The sequence below is a fragment of the Oncorhynchus gorbuscha genome, linkage group LG08 (genome assembly GCF_021184085.1).
Source record: "Oncorhynchus gorbuscha isolate QuinsamMale2020 ecotype Even-year linkage group LG08, OgorEven_v1.0, whole genome shotgun sequence".
In the NCBI taxonomy this organism is placed as follows: Eukaryota; Metazoa; Chordata; class Actinopteri; order Salmoniformes; family Salmonidae; genus Oncorhynchus; species Oncorhynchus gorbuscha.
Window position 1 is genome coordinate 39798333 of NC_060180.1, and position 25576 is coordinate 39823908.

At 40.8% G+C, this 25576-nt stretch overlaps 1 pseudogene across 1 annotated transcript in view; it reads left to right on the plus strand.

Moving 5' to 3' along the window:
- The first annotated feature begins 8098 nt into the window (after window positions 1-8098).
- The window catches only part of LOC124041646, an 89425-nt pseudogene continuing 71947 nt past the window's right edge, over window positions 8099-25576 (plus strand). The window contains exon 1 of the transcript XR_006839972.1: window positions 8099-8584. The product of XR_006839972.1 is annotated as a muscleblind-like protein 1 (transcript). The remainder of the gene's footprint in view (window positions 8585-25576) is intronic.

Genomic DNA, 25576 nt, shown 5'->3' on the forward strand with positions numbered 1-25576 from the left:
TCTCTTCCTCTGTCTGTCTGTGTCCTCTCGTTCGCTCTCTCTGTCTCTCCATTGGCGGCAGGTGGGGATGTGCTGAGTGCTGCTCTCCTCTCAATATTGACTTCAGAAGGCCAGTCTGTCTCCTGTCTCTACCCCTGTGACAGATTGACTGGCTTGGCACTGAAGGTCTGATATACAAATGCACTTCTGAACAGGAACTTGGGGTAAGTGAAACCTTGTGCCAGTGCACCTGATACTGTAGGTGGGAGGGGGGGTATATGGTGACCTAAGCTCCCCTTCTGTTTCTGTGCCCCTAAACAGAACCACTACCACACCCAACTTCCTGTTTCGAATTGTTTCACTCCTTATCTGTAATGCTGCAAACTGGTCACATGTCAGAGTGACTTCCTCTTTTCACACACACACACACACTGACTGCTGTGAGGGAGAGAGAGAGAGAGAGAGAGAGCGAGAGAGGGGGGGGGGAGTGAGGGGTGGGGGCGGGGTGAAAGAAAAAAGAGAAATTTGGCGGACGGCAGGGAGAAACTATTAAACGTTACCATGTTTGGCAGCACATAATGTAAGCAAAAGATGCAAATGAGATAAGAAGGGCAGATTGCCATGGCAACCTGCTTGTCGGATCGGCCATGGTGTGATTCGGCCACTCGCCAGGCAGAAGGCGCTGTTGGGAGAGAGGGAAAGAGGGAAAGAGAGAGAGGGGGAGTGAGGTGGAGTGAGAGAGTGAGACAGGGGGGGAGAGAGGGAGGTAAAGTGACAGCAATAAAAAGAGAGAGGAGGGAGGGGGAGAGAGAGAGAGCGGTGGGGTGAGATAAAGAGAGGAAGTGGAGAGAGAGAACTATTGAGTTAGAAAGAGCAAGAGAGAAGAGAGATGGGCAGTTTAACCCACAATGCATTGTGGTACGTTGTGACTCGGTTAAATTGTTGTCACTCAGCCCCAGTGTCACGTCAGCTTTCTACAGACATACAGGTAAGAAGGCACAGACACAGGGGACTTAAGGGCCACCTCTCTTTAGGATGCGGATAACCTCGTAATCCTAGAAATATATTGGATGTAAACTATTATATTTACTTTGATTTGACTTTACTTTCATACTTTTCTCTATTTAAAACTATAATACATATTTGACAAATGAATTAACTGTTACACGCGGCTTCCATACCGTGCAGAGAATACGAAGCACTTCTGGTACCTTTTGATTATATTGTGAACATTTTCTAAAGATAACATTTGTAAGTGCCTCATTCAGTAGTGACTTCATGCAGAACTTGTTTTATTTTAATGTATTTTGTTTGAAAAAGTTTTGTTTTAACTTTACTACCGCAACAGCTGTCAGCATCTCCACTCTTCCTTTTATGTGAGTGTTTATGAGTGTGAATGATTGGGGTTGAGATGGTGACATTTTGAAATCGTCTGCAACTATTTCTCTGCAACCTGCCTAAATATTAAAGCACACTGCAAAGCCAACTGAAATATCTCTTTACACAGGGTGTTTCCATTCACTTTCATATAATCTCCCTAGATAAGGCCAAAGTTAAGAGATATGCTACTGCATACACAGTGTGGAGTCAGCTAGGGACACTATGCCCTCTGTTTCCTAAGTCTGTGACTGTTAGAATCGCACCTGCTTCTCCTATCTGCGTCAGAGTCGAGAGAGAGCCATAGAAAATGGCGCGCTGAGGGACAACCTTATCTTCACGCACCAGCAAGGCAGTTATTGCTGTAAGATGAATGATATGCTTTTTTTATGTAGTCTTTGAGAATGTTTCTTAAATTCTTTGAGAATGTTTTTAAATGGTTTCCACTAGTTTAGCAATTGAAGTTTGCGTGATTATAATTGTTTTACTCCCAAGTTTTTGTCTCGTAGTTTTACTTCATCAGTCTCTTCACATTTACCATTGATTAACTTTGTTGACAAGCAAACCGAATCCCTCAAGGCTGCATTCAAAAGGGGTGTTACCACACAGAACGAATGAGGAACTATTTTAGTCTCAGCAGTTATATCTCATCTACATTCTGCTGTCTCATAACATCACAACGACAAAATGTTGTGAAATGGCTGACGTTGAATGTAGCTCTCTGAGCTTCCAGCCTGTCAGCGATGCTGTGTGCCATGCTATATATTTTTGGGTGATGCTCTGTAATGGTGGTGTAATGTGTGTGTGTGTGTGTTTGTGTGTGATAGATGGGCCATCAGGGCTTATAAAGGGTCTGGGACATTTCAGCTAGTTCACATCAGCGAGCCAGTGTAATTTACAGAAGGCTGGGAAATAGCAGGGTGCTGAGCAGAGAGGGAGACACTCAATGTTTTCACCACAGGAGGAAAAGGGAGAGGGAGAGAGAGAAAGAAAGAAAGAATGAGAGAGAGGTGTCATTAAAAGTTTTGGCCTGCTGTCTCATAAAGAAAGAGCGAAAGAGAGAAATACAGAGAGTAGTTGTGGATAAGATGAAATTGCATTCGATTTGAAAAATGCATAAACCAGTACGTTTTCATCTCATTTCAACCAGCATTGTAAACATTGAAGTTCGGGTAAAACCTCACGTTAAATACATTGACTTAACCTGATTAACATGTTGTTACATCAATCACATTTCAACATAATCATCAGAGCTACGTTGAAACTGTGTAGAAACGTAAATGATCCTTTTCATCCTATATTCAGTGCCTTCAGAAAGTATACACACCCCTTAACTTCTTCCAAATGTTGTTGTGTTACAGCCGGAATAAAAATGGACAACATTTAGATTTTGTGTCACTGGTCTACACACAATAGCCCATCATGTCAAAGTGGAATTATGTTTTACATAATTGACAAATTAATTAAAAAAATGTAAAGCTGAAATGTCTTGTCAATAAGTATTAAAGCCCTTTCTTTTGGCAAGCCTAAATAAGTTCAGTAATGTTGCATAACAAGTCACATAATAAGTTGCATGGACTCACTCTGTGTGCAATAATAGTGATGAACATGATTTTTTTAATGACTACCTCATCTCTGTTCCCCACACATAAGGTCCCTCAGTCCAGCAGTGAATTTCAAACACAGATTCAACCAAACACCATATACCGGATATATAATAATAATAATATAATATAATTTCAGAAACACAGATTCAACATTCAAACACCATATAGCGCCATGCTCTACCAACTGAGCTACAGAAGGACTGAGGACCATGTAATGTGTAATATCAAACTATATTTCTGATATGTAATACTGTGTATAAAAGTACAATGTGAATAATGTATATGTAACAAAATAGCTGTAAAAAAAGAACAATAATGTAAAACCAAGTTACTTTTGTCCTCCAAATAGATGGGCCAATATTAATAAAAATAAATAAAAAATTTCAGTCCAGCTAGGAGCTAGTATGCAGCCTTCTCTCGCTCTTGAGAGAGAGAACCTTTTTTGTAAAAGGAAGCTAGAGAAGGAAATCAAGAATGAGGGAGAAAGAAAGAAAGAACAAGATAGTGCTTTGAAGTGTTTGCGGAGTTGAACCCAGTTAGTCCTCTAGCTGGGGCTGTGAGAGATTGTCACCCTGGGTTTAGGCCAAGCCGTGTAAATTAGAGGTGACTTATCACCAGCTCTAGTTAGACTGGCCTACAACGCTCTGCGCCGATCTGCTGCTAACAGGCAAAGCTCATCACATCATCCATGGAGAGAAAGGGAGAGTGAGGGATGAGGGGTAGGGGGACATAGAAAGAGAGAGATGGGGAGCAGAGTGAGTGAGGGGAGACAGGAGTCACAGAGGAGCGGGACAGAGAGAAAGCGAGAGAGGGGCTGAGAGAAGAGAGCGATAGCGTGCCGGGAAACCTGTAGTGCACAGGTGCACTGCAATTAAATGAGTGACATTTCATTGAGATACTGTAGGTGAAGAAACGATGGATGTTTGGTTCAACTGTTTTCAGAACTAAGCATTTCACCATAGATGTTCAAGTGAAGTCTATGTAAAGGGAAGCCGGTTGCACCAGTCACGTGCAACATCTCTACTGACCTCACATACTCTCCATCCATGGGCATAAAATTAGCCTTGGACCCAACCCTGTGGCTGTGGCCTCCCTTCCTCTCTCCCTGCCTTGACCAGTAAACTATGCATTAGCTTTGGGTTGGTTGCTGGGAGCTGTGTGATGGTTTCTCATGGTTGTTAAAGTCATGCATTTGAGCTGATGGTTTCTCCAGGTCAGGCTTTGTCTCTCTTTCTCTCTCTTTATTTTTCTCTTTCTCTCTCTCTCTTTCATTTTCTCTCTCTCTTTCTCTCTCTTGTATTGTGTCCCTGGGCTGTGGCCTTTCTAGTTGGTATACTGTATCTGTGTGCTGTGTGTTGGTTTCTTTGGTTGGTAAAATATTTTATTATTAAATATTAAAGAATTAAACATCTCACTAAAAGCTTCAGTCATACAAAAGTTATACTTAAACCCGAACCGGTCCTCCAGTAGATTAGAAAGAATGGCTCACCCTTTGTTCAAAATATCCTTTTTGCCTTTATCCAGATTACAAGCTCTCATTTTCGGTTAATTGAAAATGAATCCTTGTTCAAAGGATCACCTTTTCTAAAACAACCCATACAAAGCTGGTTACAATTTCAATGTCATCCTCCTGAAAAGCCAGAACAAATATTAAAACAAATATTATGGTTAAACTCAAATATACTCTAGTATAAAAAATAAAAAAAACATTATTCATGTAAAACATTTATGATATTATGAATAGGAATGGTGATGGTATGTCACACATGCAGTTATCAAAAACATATGGGAATGTTTGCTCTATCCAAAGTTATATGTATTTTTTTGTCGTAAATCAAAAAATATACCAGTTTCGTTTGAGGACCAAATGTTGATACAGGTTGCAAAATAACTGGGAAAAGATTTTCGATGTTCAGATGGTTTATGAACTGACACAAAACAACGCTTTATTCAAAACTTAGTTTTTCAATTTCAATTATTATACAAAATTATTGTCACCAACAGAATGTTATGTACAGGATATGGCGCATACAACCATTTCAGTTCTGATGGTTTTTCTGCGAAGAGACAGAATAATTACATATTTTATTCTGGAATTGCCCTCATGTGGCTTGTTTCTGGTCACAGGTTCAGGAGTGCCTGAGAAATCACAGCATTCACTTAAAATGCTAACCCTACAAATAGCACTGTTGAGTGATTTGGAAAGCCATAGTCAATCAGTTAACAATATAATAATACTAATAGCAAAAATATTCATCTTTAATTTACAATCTATGGATACTATGAGATTACAAAGGTTCAGAATGAATGTAATACAGCACAGTTAAAAATATAAGTCATTTACAGAGTGTTCTGGAATTATTTCAACGCCTTCAGCTTTTCTACATTTGTTATGTTACAGCCTTATTTGAAAATGTATTGAATAAAACATGTCCTCATCAAAAACAGGATTGTGTCGAGGCACAGATCTGTGGAAGGGTACAAAAGAATGTCTGCAGCATTGAAGGTTCCCATGAACACAGTGACCTCCATTATTCTTAAATGGAAGAAGTTTGGAAACGCCAAGACTGCTTACAGTGCATTCGGAAAGTATTCAGACCCCTTGACTCCACAGAGTGGAGAGAGTGGTCTACGGAGATATTTGGAATGGGCTACGGAGATGGGTGGTGTGGGATTAAAAGCTTACGATCTGTTATAGTTAGGACGGGAAACACCATATACTGGATATATCTGAGGACCATGTAATGTGTAATATCAAACTATATTTCTGATATGTAATACTGTGTATAAAAGTACAATGTGAATAATGTATATGTAACAAAATAGCTGTAAAAAAAGAACAATAATGTAAAACCAAGTTACTTTTGTCCTCCAAATAGATGGGCCAATATTAATAAAAAAATATAGCTGCTAGCAGCAATGAATGGGGTTCACAAGATAACAAAGCAAGTATATCATGTAGGACCTATCTTACTTTATGTGTAATCAGTGAAAGCATTAGCCTGTTGATTTAAATCTCAGTTGGTACACTACACTTTATCATTCCAAAATACTTTAAAACACTCTCACAGCTGTAACAAGCTGACTGTGCAATAGGTAGGACTTCTGGTTTCCCATTTTACAGAATAAAATATAAACTTTTTACTACGTTCACACTACATAATAGTGCAACAATAAATGAGTATACAGATATACTAATCACGGAAGAGGAAATGACGTGGCAAGTGGCATCATGGTAGGCACAGCTTGTCCAATTAATTAATTGTAAAATTAAGGATTAGCTGATAACTGCCAAACTAACATTCTGGATAACATAGAGAACCTCAAACTCATGGTATGCTCGAACAACAATCATACACATCAAAGCCACCAAGATCAATCTTTTCCTCGAGCAAAACTGAAGAGGATTAAACATCTGAATATAACAATAGAAGATGAGGTTTTTAAACAATGTCCGCAGAAGATAAGACATTGCTGGAAAGCATAAAGGAACAGCTGAAGATGCTGGATCTTTTGCCTGGGTTATTGGAGGAGGTTGAGGCCCCCAAGTCAGGAATAGATTACAGCAATAAAACAAAGAAGAAATACGAGCTGAAAATAAATGACTGAAAAGAGAATACCACGATGGAAGCAGAATTACGTGATCTGACGTGCAGAAGAATGAAGAATAATATTATCATAATGGGAGTAAAGGAGGATGAAAATGAAAACTGTCTGGCAACTGAGAATAAAGTGAAGCTTTTCATGAAACGCAATCTCAAGATGACAACCAAACAGGAAGATACAATCGATTTTTAGCAGCAAGGGGGAGAGAAATCTCCATCCAATTGTAGGTAGGCTAACTCACTACAAAATGAAGGTTGCCTTGATACAACGGGGTAGGGATCTGAAGAACAATTTCCCCATGAAATAGTGGAGAGACGACGTGCCCTGTACCCCACTTTCAAAAGGCTCCAAGCAGAGAAGCAGAATGTTTGTCTCATGGTCGATAAGTTATATGTCAACCACCAATTGTGCAAGGACTCGAAGAATACAACGTGGCTACTTCCACAACATTGCAAAACACTACACATTACAATCCTATATTCATTAAAAACAATGTCATGCATGATGGACTCATCTTTTTTACTCATGGAATATGGAACCTTGGACTATGTGGACTTATAATGGGGTTTAGATTCATGGAAAGGTGAAAATGGGTGCTGGTAGGCGGAGTCTTTTTGCTTTTTTTAGAGCAGGGGTTCCCACCTTTCAACTTACTCTTGAAAGTTGTAATAGTAGAATGCATTAGTAGAATCCTCTTGTCATGTTAGTCATTGCATACCTTAAAGAGCTATTTATAACTTGTCCGAGATATCAAGATGAACTAGTCCATGTCAGCTAACATTTTTTTAGCTAGTTTTTTTAGCTCATATATTTTGTTGGAATGTCTAAGTCACTCAAATATGACATGCATACACATCAGACATGGCAAAATCCAAAGAATTGCATGAACATTTGCTTTAAAACTGCAACATTTTCTCTGTACCTCATTACAAAATGTTTAGAATTGCAGTAAATAAGCTTTAAAACTTTTCTCTCCACCAACAAGAGGGGTGTGAACAGTTTTTGTCATGAACAGTGCTTGTGCCCATAGAAATAGATGTGGCGCGCAGGATGTTCCCCAATACTGGTTTAAAAGCTTATTTCCGGCAATTCCACACATTTTGTCATGCACAATATATAAACTGAACAGTGACGGACCCAAAATCAAACCTTGTGGAATGCCACATGGGTGACAAACTCTTGACCGATTAAATAGGTTCCAAACCAATATAGAACTGGACCGGAGAAGCCAACCCACCTCTCCATTCTGTCCAGAAGGACATGATGGTCGACAGTGTCGAATGTAGCACACAGAGAGAGAGTTGTTTGGCTTGGTCTGTGTTGGCTGTGAGATCATCTACCACTTTAACTAAAGCTGTGCAGGTCTGACAATCTTTCACCTTCTGTCTCGCCCCTCCCTATTTCTCTCTCCCCCTCTTTCTCTCACACCCTTGAAAATAACAGTGTTGATGTAATAGAGCCAGCAGTTCCTGGTTGTTGGTCTAGTGGGTGGAGCGAGCAGACAGACAGAGAGTGAGTGAGAGAGAGAGAGAGAGCAGCCAGAAAGCTGCAGCAGAGAGTCTATGATTTGTGTTGCCGGATGCAGTCAGTGCTGCCTCCTCCTCCTCCACTCCTCCTCTCCAGCTGCTGCTACAGTGCAGTCGTCCAGCAAGTGGAGCTCTCCTCTGGCTGCAGTAGCCCGGAGCCCAGAGACACAGCACAGCCACCAACAGGAGCAGGGAAGGGGAGACACTAGCGCACAGAGCCAAGCCAGCAACACACACACACAGTGGCAGGCACTCCTCTTCTCGCACCACACCGTGGTTCTGCGCAGCACCTTCACTCGTTTGCTTGTTCACTCACTCTTTCACTCACCCCTCCGCCAGATTTCTCCCTCGTTCCACTCTGCTCTGCCTGAGAATGGTCCAGCCGGTGCCTGGGGCTCTTCTGTCGTGGCCTGTCTGAACACACACAAACACACACATACTCAACAGACACACGGATGCGCGAGCACAAACCGAACAGCAATGTGAGAGGTAAGGGTTTCCGTTTTACCCTACTCTCTTTTTTTCTCTTTCTCCCTCTCGGACGAGGCGACTGTTTTTACTTAGAGCAGTATGGTCCAGCCTGTTGTAAGGGAAAGATATGCTGGGGTTTGTTAGCTTTAGGTCTATGTGTGTGTTCACTTTGCGGGGCACTGGGTTAACATCTGTTTGTTATGTCTTGCACACACACACACACACACACACACACACACACACACACACACACACACACACACACACACACACAGAAACAGAAAATGCATACCAGACTAAATACAGAAGGTCACACAATAGCTTCTATAACTTCTTTCTGTGGCGAACGCTAGAAGTGTGTGTGTGTGTGTGTGTGTGTGTGTGTGTGTGTGTGTGTGTGTGTGTGTGTGTGTGTGTGTGTGTGTGTGTGTGTGTGTGTGTGTGTGTGTGTGTGTGTGTGTGTGTGTGTGTGTGTGTGTGTGTGTGTGTGTGTGTGTGTGGAAGGCTGTGGTTACTCCGGGAAGCAGGAAAGTGGATCAGTAGTTGGGATACACAGGTTCTATTCCCTCTGTCTGACTCAACATGTTGGAAACCAACGGGACAACCAGAGTGAGGCTTGGTTTACAACTAAACATAAAAAGGCTTGCCTATTTTCTCTAGCATTCCTTTCTCTCTTTCTCTTTACTTTCCTTCACTATGTTTTTTCACTTTCTCCTCCCAACTCTGAGCGTCAGCCTGGCGGTGGTGTGGTTTTTAGCATGCACTCTCAGCGTGTGTGTGCTGTGTAAGGTGAACTCCCCGCCTGCTGCATGTAAATGATGTGTGACATGTGTAGCTGCTGCTACCTTATATGGTGAGCGCTGTATTTCAGTACAGTAAAGCCTTGCCAAACATTCCGGGTCGCGGGAGGAGAGAGTGTGTGAGGGGGTGGCTGTGTCTGTGTGTGTGTGCGTGAGTGTTTGCCTGCGTCTCTTTGTGTGTGTCTCACAGAGAGGGAGTAACTGAGAGAGTGCGAGAAAAAGAGAGAGAGAGAGCGACTCATTGAATGGAAGCTTTTTAGTTTGCGGCGCGGCACTGTTTATTTGGAGCAGCTAAGTAAGTGAATACTACTTTGAACGGCTGAGAGAGATTCACCAATGTTGTCATTTAACGGGGTTTACATGTGTGTGTTCAAGAGGAAAGTATCCCTGTTGTCTGTGTGTTATGATGAGAAGACATGTATAGAATTATGACTGGTTCTGCTGTGAAGGGAGACAGTTGCTGGTAGCTACTAGCTAGCACCATTGGGTCCTCCTTTTCTGGGTTTAGACTTTACAGTCCTGGCCTCTCCACTCTCTTCTCCTCCCTTCTGTTCTGTTCGTCTGATGCTTTAAGGTTATGGGCCCTGGCCTCTATTGTCTTCTACTCTCTTATCCTCCCTTCTCCTCTCCACTCAGTTCCCCATTGGTTTCCTCTTGGCGATGTGTCTGTGGTTGAAGCACCAATGAGGAATTTTGTTGTTGTGAGTTAGATGGTTTGCAGTGGCCCATAGAGATGCACTGCTGATTACGTAGTGGGTTCTGCCTTTCCCTTATGGAATGCTTTTAATCTTTTTTTCATGTCCTTGATTTATACTGGAGATCATGCTGAGATTAAACATCTCTTTGACAAGGGAGAGTCGTCCCAAGACAGCTTTATTTATTCAAATGTATTTATAAAGCCCTTTTTACATCTGCCGATGTCACACAGTGCAGTACAGAAACCCAGCCTAAAACCCCAAACAGCAAGCAATGCAGATGTAGAAGCACGATGGCTAGGAAAAACTCCCTAGAAAGGCTGGAACCTAGGAAGAAACCTAGAGAGGAACCAGGCTCTGAGGGTTGGCCAGTCCTCTTCTGGCTGTGCCGGGTGGAGATTATATATTTTTATTGTGATGTTCAGTTCCTCGTGGAATCATTTGCTGACACATTGCTGTGTGTTTATGTGTGTGTCTCCATGATGTGTGTGTGTGCATTTGTGCGACCATGCATTTTTGCATGTGTTTGTGTGCCTGTGTGTGTATATTTCATAGGTTCAATCATGTGTTTGTGTGTCTGCACATGTGTGAGTGTCTCCCTGTATCTCTGAATGATCTATGCTCTGACCTGAGGACAGGATGAGGGTTCCCTCTAACAGGTTAAGCCTGCATAGGGCGTTTGGGTCTACAGGCATGTTACTACCATGTTACGATTGAGTTTGAACTGAGTTATGCCCCATATTACACCAATATCACACTCCATACTAGGCTGTCATGGCAACGGGGTAGAGGTTGATTCGATCGCTGCTATATGGCACAGTCCAAACTTTAATGTTTGTTCAAGGGTTTGGCAAGTTGAATAGTCAAATACTTACTTGCAGCTTACCTGGTTATCAGATTTCATTGTCTTAGTAGTATTATGTCTGGAATGTATGAAAAACATACTGTAGAAATGACAGGCAGGGTTCAGCTGTAGCCTGATCTAAAGACCGCTGTAGTACTGCTTTTACATCTGTAAAAATCTCAGAAAGAGAAAACATTTTAAACGGACAGTTTACTTCAGTCATCCATTCTCATTTCATGCCAAACCCACCACCGGTGTGCGTGGCCAAAGAGCTCTATGTTCATGTCATTTGACCAAAGCACAGGTTCCAATCCAAGTGCCAATGCAGTTTAGCAAACTCCAATTTAGATTTGTTGGATGACATGAAAATAGAGCTCTTTGGCCACACACACCAATGGTGTGTTTGGTGTCGAAATTAGAATGCATGAACAGAAAAGGACCCCGTTCCTACTGTAAAATATGGTGGTGGATGTTATGTTATGGGGCCATTTTGCCATCACTTGTCCTGGGGCCCTTGTTAAGGTCAAGTACCAGGATATTTTTGCCAAAAACCTGGTTGCTTCTGCCAGGAAGCTGAAACTTGACTTCCAGCAAGACAGTAACTCCAAACACACATCAAAATCCACAAAGAAATGGTTAATTGGCTACAAATTCAATATTTTTCAATAGCCATCTCAGTCTCCGGACTTGAAACCCATTGAAAACCTGTGGTTTGAATTAAAAAAGGCTGTCAGTCCATAAGAGCAGATGAAGGATATCAAGGATCTGGAAAGATTCTGTATGGAAGAATATCTAAGATCCCTCCCAATGTGTTCTCCAATCTCAGACCACATTTTAGAAAAAGGCTCAGCAACGTTATCCTTGCAAGGTAATGTATTGAAAGTTATTGAAAACAGGGGTGCCAATCATTTTAACCCTTACCTTTTTGACAAAAAACATCTCTCTGAGCAATTGTTTGTATAAAATAATATAATTTTGTTGCATACAATATACAGTGCATTCGAGGAGTATTCAGATCCCTTGACTCATAATGACAAAGCAAAAACAGTTTTTTTTGAAAATTTATTAAAAAACTAAAACGGAAATATTACAGAAGTTTTACCTTGTCAGCTCGGGGATTCGATCTAGCAATCTTTCGGTTACTGGCCCAACGCTCTAATCACTAGGCTACCTGCCGCCCCAAGTTTCTCCCATTCTTCTCTGTAGATCCTCTCAAGCTCTGTCAGGTCGGGTGGGGAGCGTCACTGCACAGCTGTTTTCAGGTCTCTCCAGAGATGTTTGAGTCCAGCTCTGGCTGGGCCACTCAAAGCCATTCATTGTCTTGGCTGTGTGCTTAGGGTGGCTGTCCTGTTGGTTCCAAACTTCTACCATTTAAGAATGATGGAGGCCACTGTGTCCTTGGGAACCTTCAATGCTGCAGAAATGTTTTGGTACCCTTCCCCAGATCTGTGCCTCGGACACAATCCTTTCTCAGAGTTCTATGGACAATTCCTGTTTTTGCTTTATCATTCTGGAGTATTGTGTGTAGATTGCTGAGAATTACATTTTTTTTTTATAGAGTGCTTCTGTCTATTTGAGCTGGTCAGTCTGTGATGCTAATCCTTTTGAACACTCCTTTTTAAAACTGTATTGTGTAGTGGAGCTGCATAAGTGTTGCTCTCCACTTTCTGGAGGATCAAGTTTTGAAATCAGTGGAATTAGAATATGATAGCTAACGAGATGGAGAAAACACCTCTCTCTGGATTACCTCTTCAAACTCAGGGCAACCATGGTATGGCATTCCTGGCAGGGAGACTCATCCATCATGCATGATGATGTATACATGTAAGGTAGTCTAGCATTAGCTAGCTACATTTTCAGATATTATATGTTTCTAATTTTGACAAAGTGGTTTATTTCAAGCTAATGTGTACTGTTAGCTAGCTAGCTAATGTTAGCTGGCTGGCTCCCTAGCTGATGTTATTTTTCGTATCCCAGAGCCGTTTGCCTTGCTCACGTGACGTGTTTGATCTTACACTTTGTTTACCTACACTTTACTTAGCTACATGTCTTAAGCTAAAGTGTACAACACCCATTGAATATGGCCGGTGTCAGTAAACGTTGGCAAAAAAGCGTAATGGAATTGTTGCCAGCAGAGCTGGTTAGGCTGTTTTCATGTTATACAGATGTAAAGCAATCATCGGCCAGAGCGTCAATTGTGCGCTCAGAGAGCGAAATGAGGTGGGTGGGGCTAAAGCTTAAGAGGGTGTGAACGATGCTGTATGGCTGTAGACAAAGAGGAGCTCTTCACTAGATACCAAAATATTCAAAGGCCATTTACTCAAAAGTGAGTTTACAATTTGATCAACTTTCAAGGCAGAATTACTTTCCCATTGTTCCTAAACTACAGGGTATGATATACCATTTTGTAGCTCTGAGTCTCTACTTTTATCCAATGTAAAAAACACCATTTCAAATGTTGCTACATAAGACCAATTCCAGGTGGTGAGTCACAAATGGGTAAATGACGTTAGTTTCTCGCGGCAGACATACATAAACAGAAATGTACAGAAATGTATACAATAATACCGAAGTTGACATTCGAGGTGTGACCATTTAAACTAAATGTGTATCGTTAACATTAAGAAAACATCCCTAACTGAAAAACGGTGGGGTTTTTAAAATCACAAAATTCAAGTCACATCATAGTTATCACAAAACTACCACTATCAGGTCCTGATTATCATCATAAAGGAAAACATTTAAATTAAACAAATACCTTACGCAACAATGCTGTAATGTTAGGAGGCAGGATTGGGCTCAATTATGAATTGTAGAATTGACTCCCATTGAATATATGAGTTGAAATTAGATTTGAATTAGCCAACATCCCACAGGATGTAGAATTTGAATTTGAGTTTGAGTGACAGGAAGTATAATTGAATTCAGTTCAATTCAAAGAAATTCCACTCAGTCATATAACGACAGTTTTATTGAATCTGACAGGTCACACTTCCAGATACCAAACAATATATCACTTTTATTTGGAAACAATGCTTAGAATAGCCAATTATATTTCCACCAACCATTTAATTTGTTTGGCTTCTTTTTGAAGTCCTCAGGGTCAACTTGAGGGTTAAACGAATGCAATAACATGCAGGTTTTGTTTTCCTTGATCTTTAATTTGAAGTTTGTCCTGAAAATCTATCGTTTCAACAATATTTATCATCTCATCTGATTACATACTATCTGTCTTGACTGCAACAAACTGAGATAAGCTAGTTAAAATAGCTAGCTAGCAAGCTAAGGTTAGCTAGGCTAATTGAGTCTACATAACTTTACCTGTGTGCTTTCTCCCTTTCCTACAATTGGACACCAACAAGATACACGCGCCACTCTCGTGAGTGGCCCTATTACTGATCCGAGTACATCTTATATCCACCATACAGTTGAATATAAATGCATTGGCCACAGACAGAGCAGTAACAGATCTATTATGGTATGTACAGTTTAATCCCAGACTCTTTAACAGCCACTGAGACACTAATGTAAACGTGAGCCAATAGCCTTCTCATTAGACCATAAGAGACGCCATTATCCTCCATGTGTCTGTTCATGAGTTTAACACATCCGTACACACACACACACACACACACACACACACACACACACACACACACACACACACACACACACACACACACACACACACACACACACACACACACACACACACACACACACACACACACACACACACACACACACACACACACACACACACACACACACACACAGTCATTCCGACGGTCACTCACATGGCCACACAGTCGGACATTCACGGCAGCTTAAACACACAACAGGGTACATGCCAGCATGTGTGTGTGTGTGTGTGTGTACGTCGTTAGTGACTGTGTATGTGGGCCACACAACAGATCTCATTGTCTTCGGATCCTCTGTTTGCTCTCATTGTAATGAATAGCCATTGTTTGTTGTGCGACGCTAACCAAAAACTCTCACTCTCTTGCTCGCACAGAGACAACAGACACACACACACACACCACTTCACCCCGTGACAAACCAGGCATATGCTGCAAGAGGCAAGAAAAGGGGATCTGATACTGAGGATGGTTATTATGACGATTACTAGGAGTAGATCAAGTCATTTTGTGTGTTTTGTATAATACTCACTGATGATGATGATGTTGAAGGAAAATATTAAATGGGCTATGAGGAAGGTGTTAGATCTGTCCAGTATAAGACCCTGTGCTGTATTGCTGACCTAACCCAGTGAACCCATAAGACCGTGTTTGGTCCCAGACCTGTCCTTGGCCTGCGGTCATCTCTCTGGTCATAAAAGCTCTCAGTCAACATGGGAAGTGGCGTTGTCAAGGAAACCGTGTTTACTCTGGGATATATGGCTCATGGCTGTGTGTCACAGTGGTGTAGAGGCAGCCCTGGATAAAGTTGCAGTGTGAGTATAAGTGTGTGTGTGTGTTAACTGTGTGTGTGTGCAAGTGAGTTTGTGTCAGTGACTGTGTGTCAGGGTGAGCGAGGGTGATATTGACTTCTGATATTTAAAGCACACCAAACAGCCAGGGCTGCGTTATTGCGTTTCCTCCAATGCCTTCAACTCCGAAGGCCTATCTCAGCACACCATCGCCCTGACTCTGACTCTGTGCTAGTACCACTCCTTTACTAAAGAACAGGCTGAGGGAAATATAGTGCTGCTGTGTCTTTTTATTTCTGTGAACTGTGCATACAGGCAGCTCTCAGGAAAGCTAGTTTCGTTTTGCTAGCACATGCTAATAGTTTGGCTAACATCTCAAATATTTCAGTTCTCTGCTGGCACTATGCATACTTTTCTTCAGAGATGCACTTTAATCATTTGTATACTCCATTTTTATGCTTTGGAGGGTGGAAGTATGCAGCTAGAAGCTTGGTTTGTGATTGATGCACGATGTTTAGCAGGGCAAGGCTAATTATCTAGCTAGCATCCAGTTATTCCTCAGGAAGCCTTATCATAACTGTGAACCACACCCTTGGTTTTTGTTGACTGCGAGGCAGTGATAGTGGTTTAGTCACAATGGCAACTCCTATGCCTTCCTGCACAATTCGAACGTAGCCTCGAACGCTGTAGCTTTCCATGTTGTCAGGCTGTCCCCCTCTGAGTCAAAATAGTAGGCTACGCTACATAATGGTTGTCACCTCACCTCCATAGCTTATGAACCTTGTTGATACATTTTATAGATAAGGACCTTGTTTTGATTTAATTAGACATATTCTAACACCAAAACCTATTGGCTCCATACTTGCAAACATTAGAAAAAGTTTCAACTTTAAATAACTGTCCAGTGAAAATCTCACTTTTAAAGGTTAATATTCTGTTATGTTTTTGACCCATCCTATCCTAGTGGCCAAAGCATGAAACCCCCATTTGTATCCCAAACAGACTGTTTAAACAATGCTTGCTATTTCGTCATAGAGGATGAGCTGGCTAATCAGCACCATTCTGTTGTTCGGGCATGCACACACCATTCTGTTGTTGGGGTACGCAAACACCATTCTGTTGTTGGGGTACGCACACACCATTCTATTGTTGCGGTCGGTATGCACACACCATTCTATTGTTGCGGTCGGTATGCACACACCATTCTATTGTTGCGGTCGGTATGCACACACCATTCTATTGTTGCGGTCGGTATGCACACATCATTCCATTGTTGCGGTCGGTATGCACACATCATTCTATTGTTGCGGTCGGTATGCACACACCATTCTATTGTTGCGGTCGGTATGCACACACCATTCTATTGTTGCGGTCGGTATGCACACACCATTCTATTGTTGCGGTCGGTATGCACACATCATTCCATTGTTGCGGTCGGTATGCACACATCATTCCATTGTTGCGGTCGGTATGCACACATCATTCCATTGTTGCGGTCGGTATGCACACACCATTCTATTGTTGCGGTCGGTATGCACACACCATTCTATTGTTGCGGTCGGTATGCACACATCATTCCATTGTTGCGGTCGGTATGCACACATAATTCCATTGTTGCGGTCGGTATGCACACATCATTCCATTGTTGCGGTCGGTATGCACACATCATTCCATTGTTGCGGTCGGTATGCACACATCATTCCATCAGAGAAAATATGTTTTGTAATATACTTAATTGCCATTTTTTGGAAGGAAATATATTTCACTCATATTGTAAGTCTTATTTCAGAGAAATTTGGAAACACTGGACAGTTACTTTCAACTTTTTTTCAATATCTGCATCAGCCGATGATTATCGTCAATGTAGTTGTACGTAATAAAATGCTTTGTTGATTCATTCTTGCACTATGTGATTAATTATCAGTTCTAAACATGTATTTTTCTTCTCTATGCTCATGATCCCTTTGTGCATATGACAGACAGAGGAAGAGGCGAAGTGAGAGGATATAACCTGTTATGGCATGGCCATTGTCATTGAGGTCTTCCATCATACAAAGATGTGTCCTCTATCTCTATGGCCTGCCCTGTCATTGGCTAGAATTGTCCCACCTGATCTCGCCTCTTCCCGTCTTTGAGGACATTATTTATGTATTTCCATTGTTAAAGCGGTCACTTGACTATCTTGTCAATATAACAGACAATCTTTATCTCCCAGCCCTACTCTCCATCTCTATTTCTCTCTATTTACTACATCCTTCCACCAGTCTATGTGACCTTGCACCAAGTTCTGAGACCTTGGAGCTCGAGGGACTGTTACCATTAAGGATTCTGGGACAAAGCAGACCAGACAGTCATATTGAGGGCACAAAGATGGAGAAGTGTAAATGACTGTGTGTGTGAGTGTCTGCCCGCACGTGTGTTTTTCGATTAGATGTGTCCTTGTGTGTTGATGGGAGACAGTTGAAGGAAATAGACAGTAATATAATTAAATGCAGGGAGTCGTGAAGTAAGTGACACAAGATGTCTTTGAATAAATATATCAGTAGCGGTAAAGGAGCGCTGTCCAGACACGATAGTGACTTGGATGGATGCAAATAATATTCTCCCCCCAAAACTTAGCTACTGAAACGGATTATGTTTATTTTCTATCTAGTTAGTTAGCTAACTATCTAGCAAGGTGTCACCATCGGAATACCCCCAATTTTATAAAGCAGTTTTCTTATTTGGTTGATGGTCAATAAGTTTGGTTTCAATAAGAGAACAAGTGGCTATCACATGGATTCCTAAATAGTGGCTGCCTAATTAATAGTCACATGGATTCCTAAATCATTGCTAATAATATTGACAATGACTGCAGTTTCTGGTCATTGTTTTCAGGCTGGTTGCATTGGTGCTAGCTAGGTACCAAGCTACCACAGAGGTTGCTAATAACACATTTCTTTTTTACCTTTATTTAACTAGGCAAGTCAGTTAAGAACAAATTCTTATTTTACAATGACGGCCTACCCCGGCCAAACCCTCCCCTAAACCGGACATATGTATCAAATATATTTCTGAGTGATTTTGTCATAATGCAACCGAAGTCAACGTAGTAGGGAGACAGCCTACCTCCAGTTTACAAACTGTATTCAATGTTAACAAAATGCTTCATGGCATATAACTTGCAGGGGGGAATGGGGGTCATGACCCCTCCCAATTTTAGAGACTGGTCAATTTCATTGATAGGAAATTATTTTCCCACTTTCTCTATTTACACCACACAGTGCTACTCAACGCCCCCCCACCTCTAATTATGCTTTTGGTTTGGCCCAGTTCTAACTCTGTGAGTTAACTTGAAACAAATTAATTAAATAGTACAGTCAAATGTAACATGGTCAATTCATAACCACTAATAAGAATTATATAGAAAATTATGTTTTTCAAATGGAAAAGGTTTCTATTGCGAAGTGACAATGCACATCTTGCTTATGAGCGCTATTTCTCAAAATGAGAGGTAATTTGTTATATTGGTATTTTTGGTAGTATTATAAACCTTAAAATATCTAGTTTCTAGAATTAGAGAAGAGCTGTTTCTATGAACCTTAGGCAGTAGGCCTGTTTCTTACCCCAGTCAGAGGCAACAGCAGCAACCTATCTTCCTTCTTTATGCCTATTTGAAGGCCAACATTGAGGATGGAAAGCACTAATCATGTTCATGCAACCTAATAATCACCAACAGAACACATCCTAGTTTATATTTCTATTTGAAAATCTACAACAGAGATTGGCCCACTCTAGTCTTCAATGCAACATTGCACAGCAGTTTCTCCTTTATGATTTTTTTTCATTTTGATTTCAATATGGTAGGAAAACCAAGTACTGGTGTTTGTATGTACTTGATGAGTAAAAGTTTGAATTATTAACTACAATTGAATAATTGTGTTGGTCCTATACCATATTGTTTGCGAAACAATAGTAGCAGATTATGCATTTTGGAAAGGTGAGGGGGCATGGGGGTCACAGGATGAAAGGGGGGCCATGACTGAAAAGGTTCAGGAAGCATTGATCTAGGTAATGATTAGCACAAATACAGATTGGCAACTCCATGCTTAAGCCTATTTATTTATTCAACTATGCTGGGCTACAGGTGCTAATGTGTATTGCTAAATAGCACAGCAAGCCTGATGATATGTTGTTTGGTTCATTTATGGAGAGGGTAATTCTATTTTAGATGGTGTCAGCATAATGTTTATTTTCATTCATTTTGGAGTTGTAAAGTCATCAGAACTGACTTTCTCACAGTCGTTCTACAAACAAATGACACGCCAAGCGTGGAAAGGGTACAAAAACGGGTTATGACATTTAAATTTAGTTAAAGCACTTTCTGAACTGTTAGACCAACTTAGACCAGCAGTTTAAAGTAATACGGAAATTATTGGTATTTCAGTTATGGTTGAAAAAGACAAAAATATCTATATATATTGTGTGCTTAAAAAAATGGGGAAAATTATTGTATTTCATGCTAATGCTATTGCTCAAAAAATAGATTTGTTTATCAAGTATTGGACACGTAAAGCTTAATAAAGAGCAGTGATTGGGCATTGGAAGGGACCAGATCCCTGATATCCTCAGTCTGCGCTTATGGACTGTCCTCTTCTTTTCAATTTACAGTTTTTTTTAATGGGCTTCAAATTCAGCGCACACAACATTCTAGAATACAACTGTGTCATTTGACATGTGAAATTAAAAGCTCATTTGATGCATCCAAGACCTGAACGGCCTTCCATAGCTACCTGCCAAGCTGACTGACTACCACAACCCACAGAAACCATGGAAATGACTGGAGAATCTGACACACATTATAGTCAGTAATTCATTCATTTGATTAGTAATCAAATTGAAAAGAGTAAATTGCTAATATAATTTGCCATTGAAGTTTGGTTTCTAAGGTAAGGAATTTAGGGATTTATTTCTTTAGTTTTTTGTTGAGCTACTTTGTGTTAATTTCCTATTTGAAAATGGATCCACCTCACTAAACAGTGTGCAATAAAAAAGCGTTAACATTAGCTATGAGAAAGCAAAGCTTCAGAAAGAAATATGTCTTAACATCAACACGCTCTGAAGCTCAAACTCTACATCCACCTCCATAATAAAACAACAGACAGATCAAACTCGGCCAAACAGACTTTTTCAATGGAATTAAGATGAAACATTGTGCAGCAGTTTTGAAAGAAAATAATGTATATTTTCTGTTTGCTGTTTTGGGCTTTTCTCTTTTGAAGGTGTGTCTTCCTGTCACACCCTGATCTGTTTCACCGGTCTTTGTGCTTGTCTCCACCCCTCTCCAGGTGTCACCCATATTTCCCATTATCCCCAGTGTATTTATACCTGTGTTCTCTGTTTGTCTGTTGCCAGTTCGTTTTGTTCGTAGGACCTACCAGCATTTTGTTTCCTTGCTCCTGTTTTTTAGTTTCCCGGTTCTGCCCGCCCTGACCCTGCCTGTCGTCCTGTACCTTTGCCCCACTACTCTTGATTACTGACCTCTGCCTGACCTGACCCTGAGCCCGCCTGCTGTTCCTGTGTTTTACACCATCTCTGGATTATTGACCCCTGCTTGCCTTGGCCTGTCGTTTGCCTGCCGTTTAAAGAATACACTTTTGTTTCTTCAACACTGTCTGCACCTGGATCATACCTTAAAACGTGATACTTCAAAGTTTGTGTGTGTTGTCTTTCGGTTCCAAAGTGTCTATGTTGTTATCATTCAGTGTGTTTGGGTTCCAAAGGTCATAGTTGTCAACCTTATGGGCCCTTTTCATTTGAGCCTGCATGAAGTCATCCAAGGTGAAGCCTTGTTGACTAATCAAGTCTCCTCTCTCTCTCTCTCTTCCCTTATCCCCCCACACACACACTCTCTTTCTCTGAAACTATGATGCTCAGCTCTCTGTAAAAATACATCCATGTTTGCCGGGTCATGGTGACACATGGTGTCCTTCAGAGATGTGATACAGAATGTTGCAAAGTGGTTTTGTAGCGTTGCTGAATGTGCATATCGTTGCTGAATGTGCACAACCTGTTCTAGGAAATTTAATTCTCTTGAGAGGGTGTAGCACTGGCCCTGCTCGGATAATAAGAGGGGAAACGGCCCGTGACTCAAATCCCACCAGGCACATATGTCAGTTCAACGTCTAGTTTTGATTTACTTTTGGTTGAGTTGTAAACTAAGATGAATTCAATGTGAAATCAACAAAAACTGTAATCATGCCATTGGATTTAGGTGAAAAGTTTGGAGAGAAAAAATACAAAATTCCCTACCGTTTATGGCTTTTTGCCATCAATGTGCACTTTTTGCAAATCCAATCAGTTTTACATGTTGATTCAACGTGATCACATAGATTATTGTTGTTGAAATTTACATGGAAACAACCCGTTTTAGCCCAGTGGGATGTATCAAATTCCCATGGCAAACACAATAGTTCCATTATAAACAAACACTTTTCACTAGGGCTGTCCCTGACTAAAATACATTTTAAAAGGTGTATTTTTCCATATATAGACACACCCGATGTGTTTTAATAAAATCAACTATATGCTTGTCTGATGCTGTTTGATGAAATAAGATACAAATGACTCAAGAGGGAGCAAGAGATCAAGATAACCAGAAGAGAAAAACCTTAACCTTAACCAACCATTCTCCTCCCGCTCCTGCTGGCTTTCGCAGATAATGCCATTACTCCTGAAGTTGTCGGTAATAGGCTACAAGAGGAGTCTGCAATCTTTCTCATGTGGAATGCCAATTTATCTACCAATTTCTACCAATCTGTGTGTCAGTTATGGTTTTCATATGCACATTTTCGTGGAACAGTTTAATTTAATTTCTAATAAAGGCTTCATGTCTCACAATTATTGTCATGTGGTTAATCAAAATTCTATACACATCTAAATGAAAATGATACAAACCTAAAAAGTTACTTCTATTGCCATTGCCATCTACAGTGCCTTGCCGAAAGTATTCGGCCCCCTTGAACTTTGCGACCTTTTGCCACATTTCAGGCTTCAAACATAAAGATATAAAACTGTATTTTTTGTGAAGAATCAACAACAAGTGGGACACAATCATGAAGTGGAACGACATTTATTGGACATTTCAAACTTTTTAACAAATCAAAAACTGAAAAATTGGGCGTGTAAAATTATCAGCTTAAGTTAATACTTTGTAGCGCCACCTTTTCCTGCGATTACAGCTGTAAGTCGCTTGGGGTATGTCTCTATCAGTTTTGCACATTAAGAGACTGAAATGTTTTCCCATTCCTCCTTGCAAAACAGCTCGAGCTCAGTGAGGTTGGATGGAGAGCATTTGTGAACAGCAGTTTTCAGTTCTATCCACAGATTCTCGATTGGATTCAGGTCTGGCCATTCTAACACCTGGATATGTTTATTTTTGAACCATTCCATTGTAGATTTTGCTTTATGTTTTGGATCATTGTATTGTTGGAAGACAAATCTCCGTCCCAGTCTCAGGTCTTTTGCAGACTCCATCAGGTTTTCTTCCAGAATGGTCCTGTATTTGGCTCCATCCATCTTCCCATCAATTTTAACCATCTTCCCTGTCCCTGTTGAAGAAAAGCAGGCCCAAACCATGATGCTGCCACCACCATGTTTGACAGTGGGGATGGTGTGTTCAGGGTGATGAGCTTGTTCTTTTCCAAACATAACGTTTTGCATTGTTACAAAGTTCAATTTTGATCTGACCAGAGCACCTTCTTCCACATGTTTGGTGTGTCTCCCAGGTGGCTTGTGGCAAATTTTAAACAACACTTTATATGGATATCTTTGCAATGGCTTTCTTCTTGCCACTCTTCCAAAAGGCCAGATTTGTGCAATATACACTGATTGTTGTCCTATGGACAGAGTCTCCCACCTCAGCTGTAGATCTCTGCAGTTCATCCAGAGTGATCATGGGCCTCTTGGCTGCATCTCTGATCAGTCTTCTCCTTATATGAGCTGAAAGTTTAGAGGGACGGCCAGGTCTTGGTAGATTTGCAGTGGTCTGATACTCCTTCCATTTCAATATTATCGCTTGCACAGTGCTCCTTGGGATGTTTACAGCTTGGGAAATCTTTTTGTATCCAAGGCTTTAAACTTCTTCACAACAGTATCTCGGACCTGCCTGGTGTGTTCCTTGTTCTTCATGATGCTCTCTGCGCTTTTAACGGACCTCTGAGACTATCACAGTGCAGGTGCATTTATACGGAGACTTGATTACACACAGGTGGATTGTATTTATCATCATTAGTCATTTAGGTCAACATTGAATCATTCAGAGATCATCACTGAACTTCTGGAGAGAGTTTGCTGCACTGAAAGTAAAGGGGCTGAATAATTTTGCACGCCCAATTTTTCAGTTTTTGATTTGTTAAAAAAGTTTGAAATATCCAATAAATGTCGTTCCACTTCATGATTGTGTCCCACTTGTTGTTGATTCTTCACAAAAAAATATATCAGTTTTATATCTTTATGTTTGAAGCCTGAAATGTGGCAAAAGGTCGCAAAGTTCAAGGGGGCCGAATACTTTCGCAAGGCACTGTATATAAAATTAGCCTACATAAATCCAACAGCCTGCAGGTAGAAAATATCCCAATTAAAAATAAATATCCTATAAATCACATTGGCTGATTCCATGTCTGCAACGAACTTGAAACATTGTATCATAGTTCAACCAACTTTTGTGGGTCCAGCCCAAAGCTTTCTGTAGCAAACTTGCAACATTGTATAAAATCTTCTGGGCCCTCAGAGTTTCCGCCCCAGTGAGCTCTGAATAGACACACACAGCTGTAGGCTATTTTGCGCAATAGATAAGAGCTCATCAGTTATACCTATATTATGACTTTCCACTGGATCAGAGCATTTTTCTCTTTTACACCCCCCTTTGTTTTTATACTGCTTCCACTCACTTTTTCCCCACCTATGCATAGTTACTTTACAAGTTACCTTGACTAACCTGTACCCCCCGCACACTGACTCAGTACTGGTACCCCCTGTATATAGCCTCATTACTAACCTGTACCCCCGCACACTGACTCAGTACTGGTACCCCCTGTATATAGCCTCATTACTAACCTGTACCCCCGCATACTGACTCAGTACCGGTACCCCCTGTATATAGCCTCATTACTAACCTGTACCCCCGCACACTGACTCAGTACCGGTACCCCCTGTTTATAGCCCTGTATTTGTCTTGTGTTACTTTTTAATTTGATTTTTTAATTTGATTTTGAAAATATTTGCTTAACTCTATTTCTTGTTGGTTAAGGGCTTGTAAGTACGCATTTCATTGTAAGGTCTACCTGTCGTATTCGGCACATGTGACAAATAAAATTGATTTGATCTGATATACGTTGTCAGGTGCCCGTCCTTATTCAACATTGACAGTAGCGCTCCAAACAAAAGACAATGACTAAATTGACAAAACACATAAATGGAATGAAATAAAACAAAAATCACTTCTCACAAGTGTAGCATAGGTTGTGCGCTCTGCAAACTACGTGTTCACTCTGACAATGAGAGTGGTAAAATACTAAAAGTATAATGCATTAACAGAAATGACCATGACCAAACAAACATTGTGCATTAGAAATGATAGGAATTAATGGTAAATATAGGCTACTACTGGTGATATGTAATGGGGAATTGATATACACTAACACTCAACGCAAACAATTCCCACAATGAAGTTATGAAACAATGAATGTGCGCAAATTGGCGGGAGAGAGAAGTGCTTTGTGGATTAGTTCACTGAGATGGGTGCGAGTCAGACAGGTGTCCTGTGTGCCATTAAAAATATATATATTTGCTACTGCTTAAAAAAAAAATCTCAGTCGATCAAAAGCCTATCGACCAAACAATCGACCAGTCGACTAATTGGGGTCAGCGCCACATTTCACCAATGGTCACACCTACAAACAGTGGGAAAAGGGAATTGACAAGTAATCATAGGTACTGTTTGGCCAGTGATCTCAATCTGTGATCTGACTCTTTTTACGTTCTTATATCTAGCACTTCATTAATTGGTGGTAATTCACTGTGATGGTATGATAATTACTTTTGGCATGTCGTTCTATTGTAGAGGTTTCATTTCTTTCTGGACATGCTTGAGTAGGTTTCCTTTCTCAGGAAGCAAGGTTTTATTTGATCGGTTGTGAAATTTGGTAAATTGCGCAAGAGAAACAAACTCATCATCATTGTCTGCTTCCAGGAATAAGATAG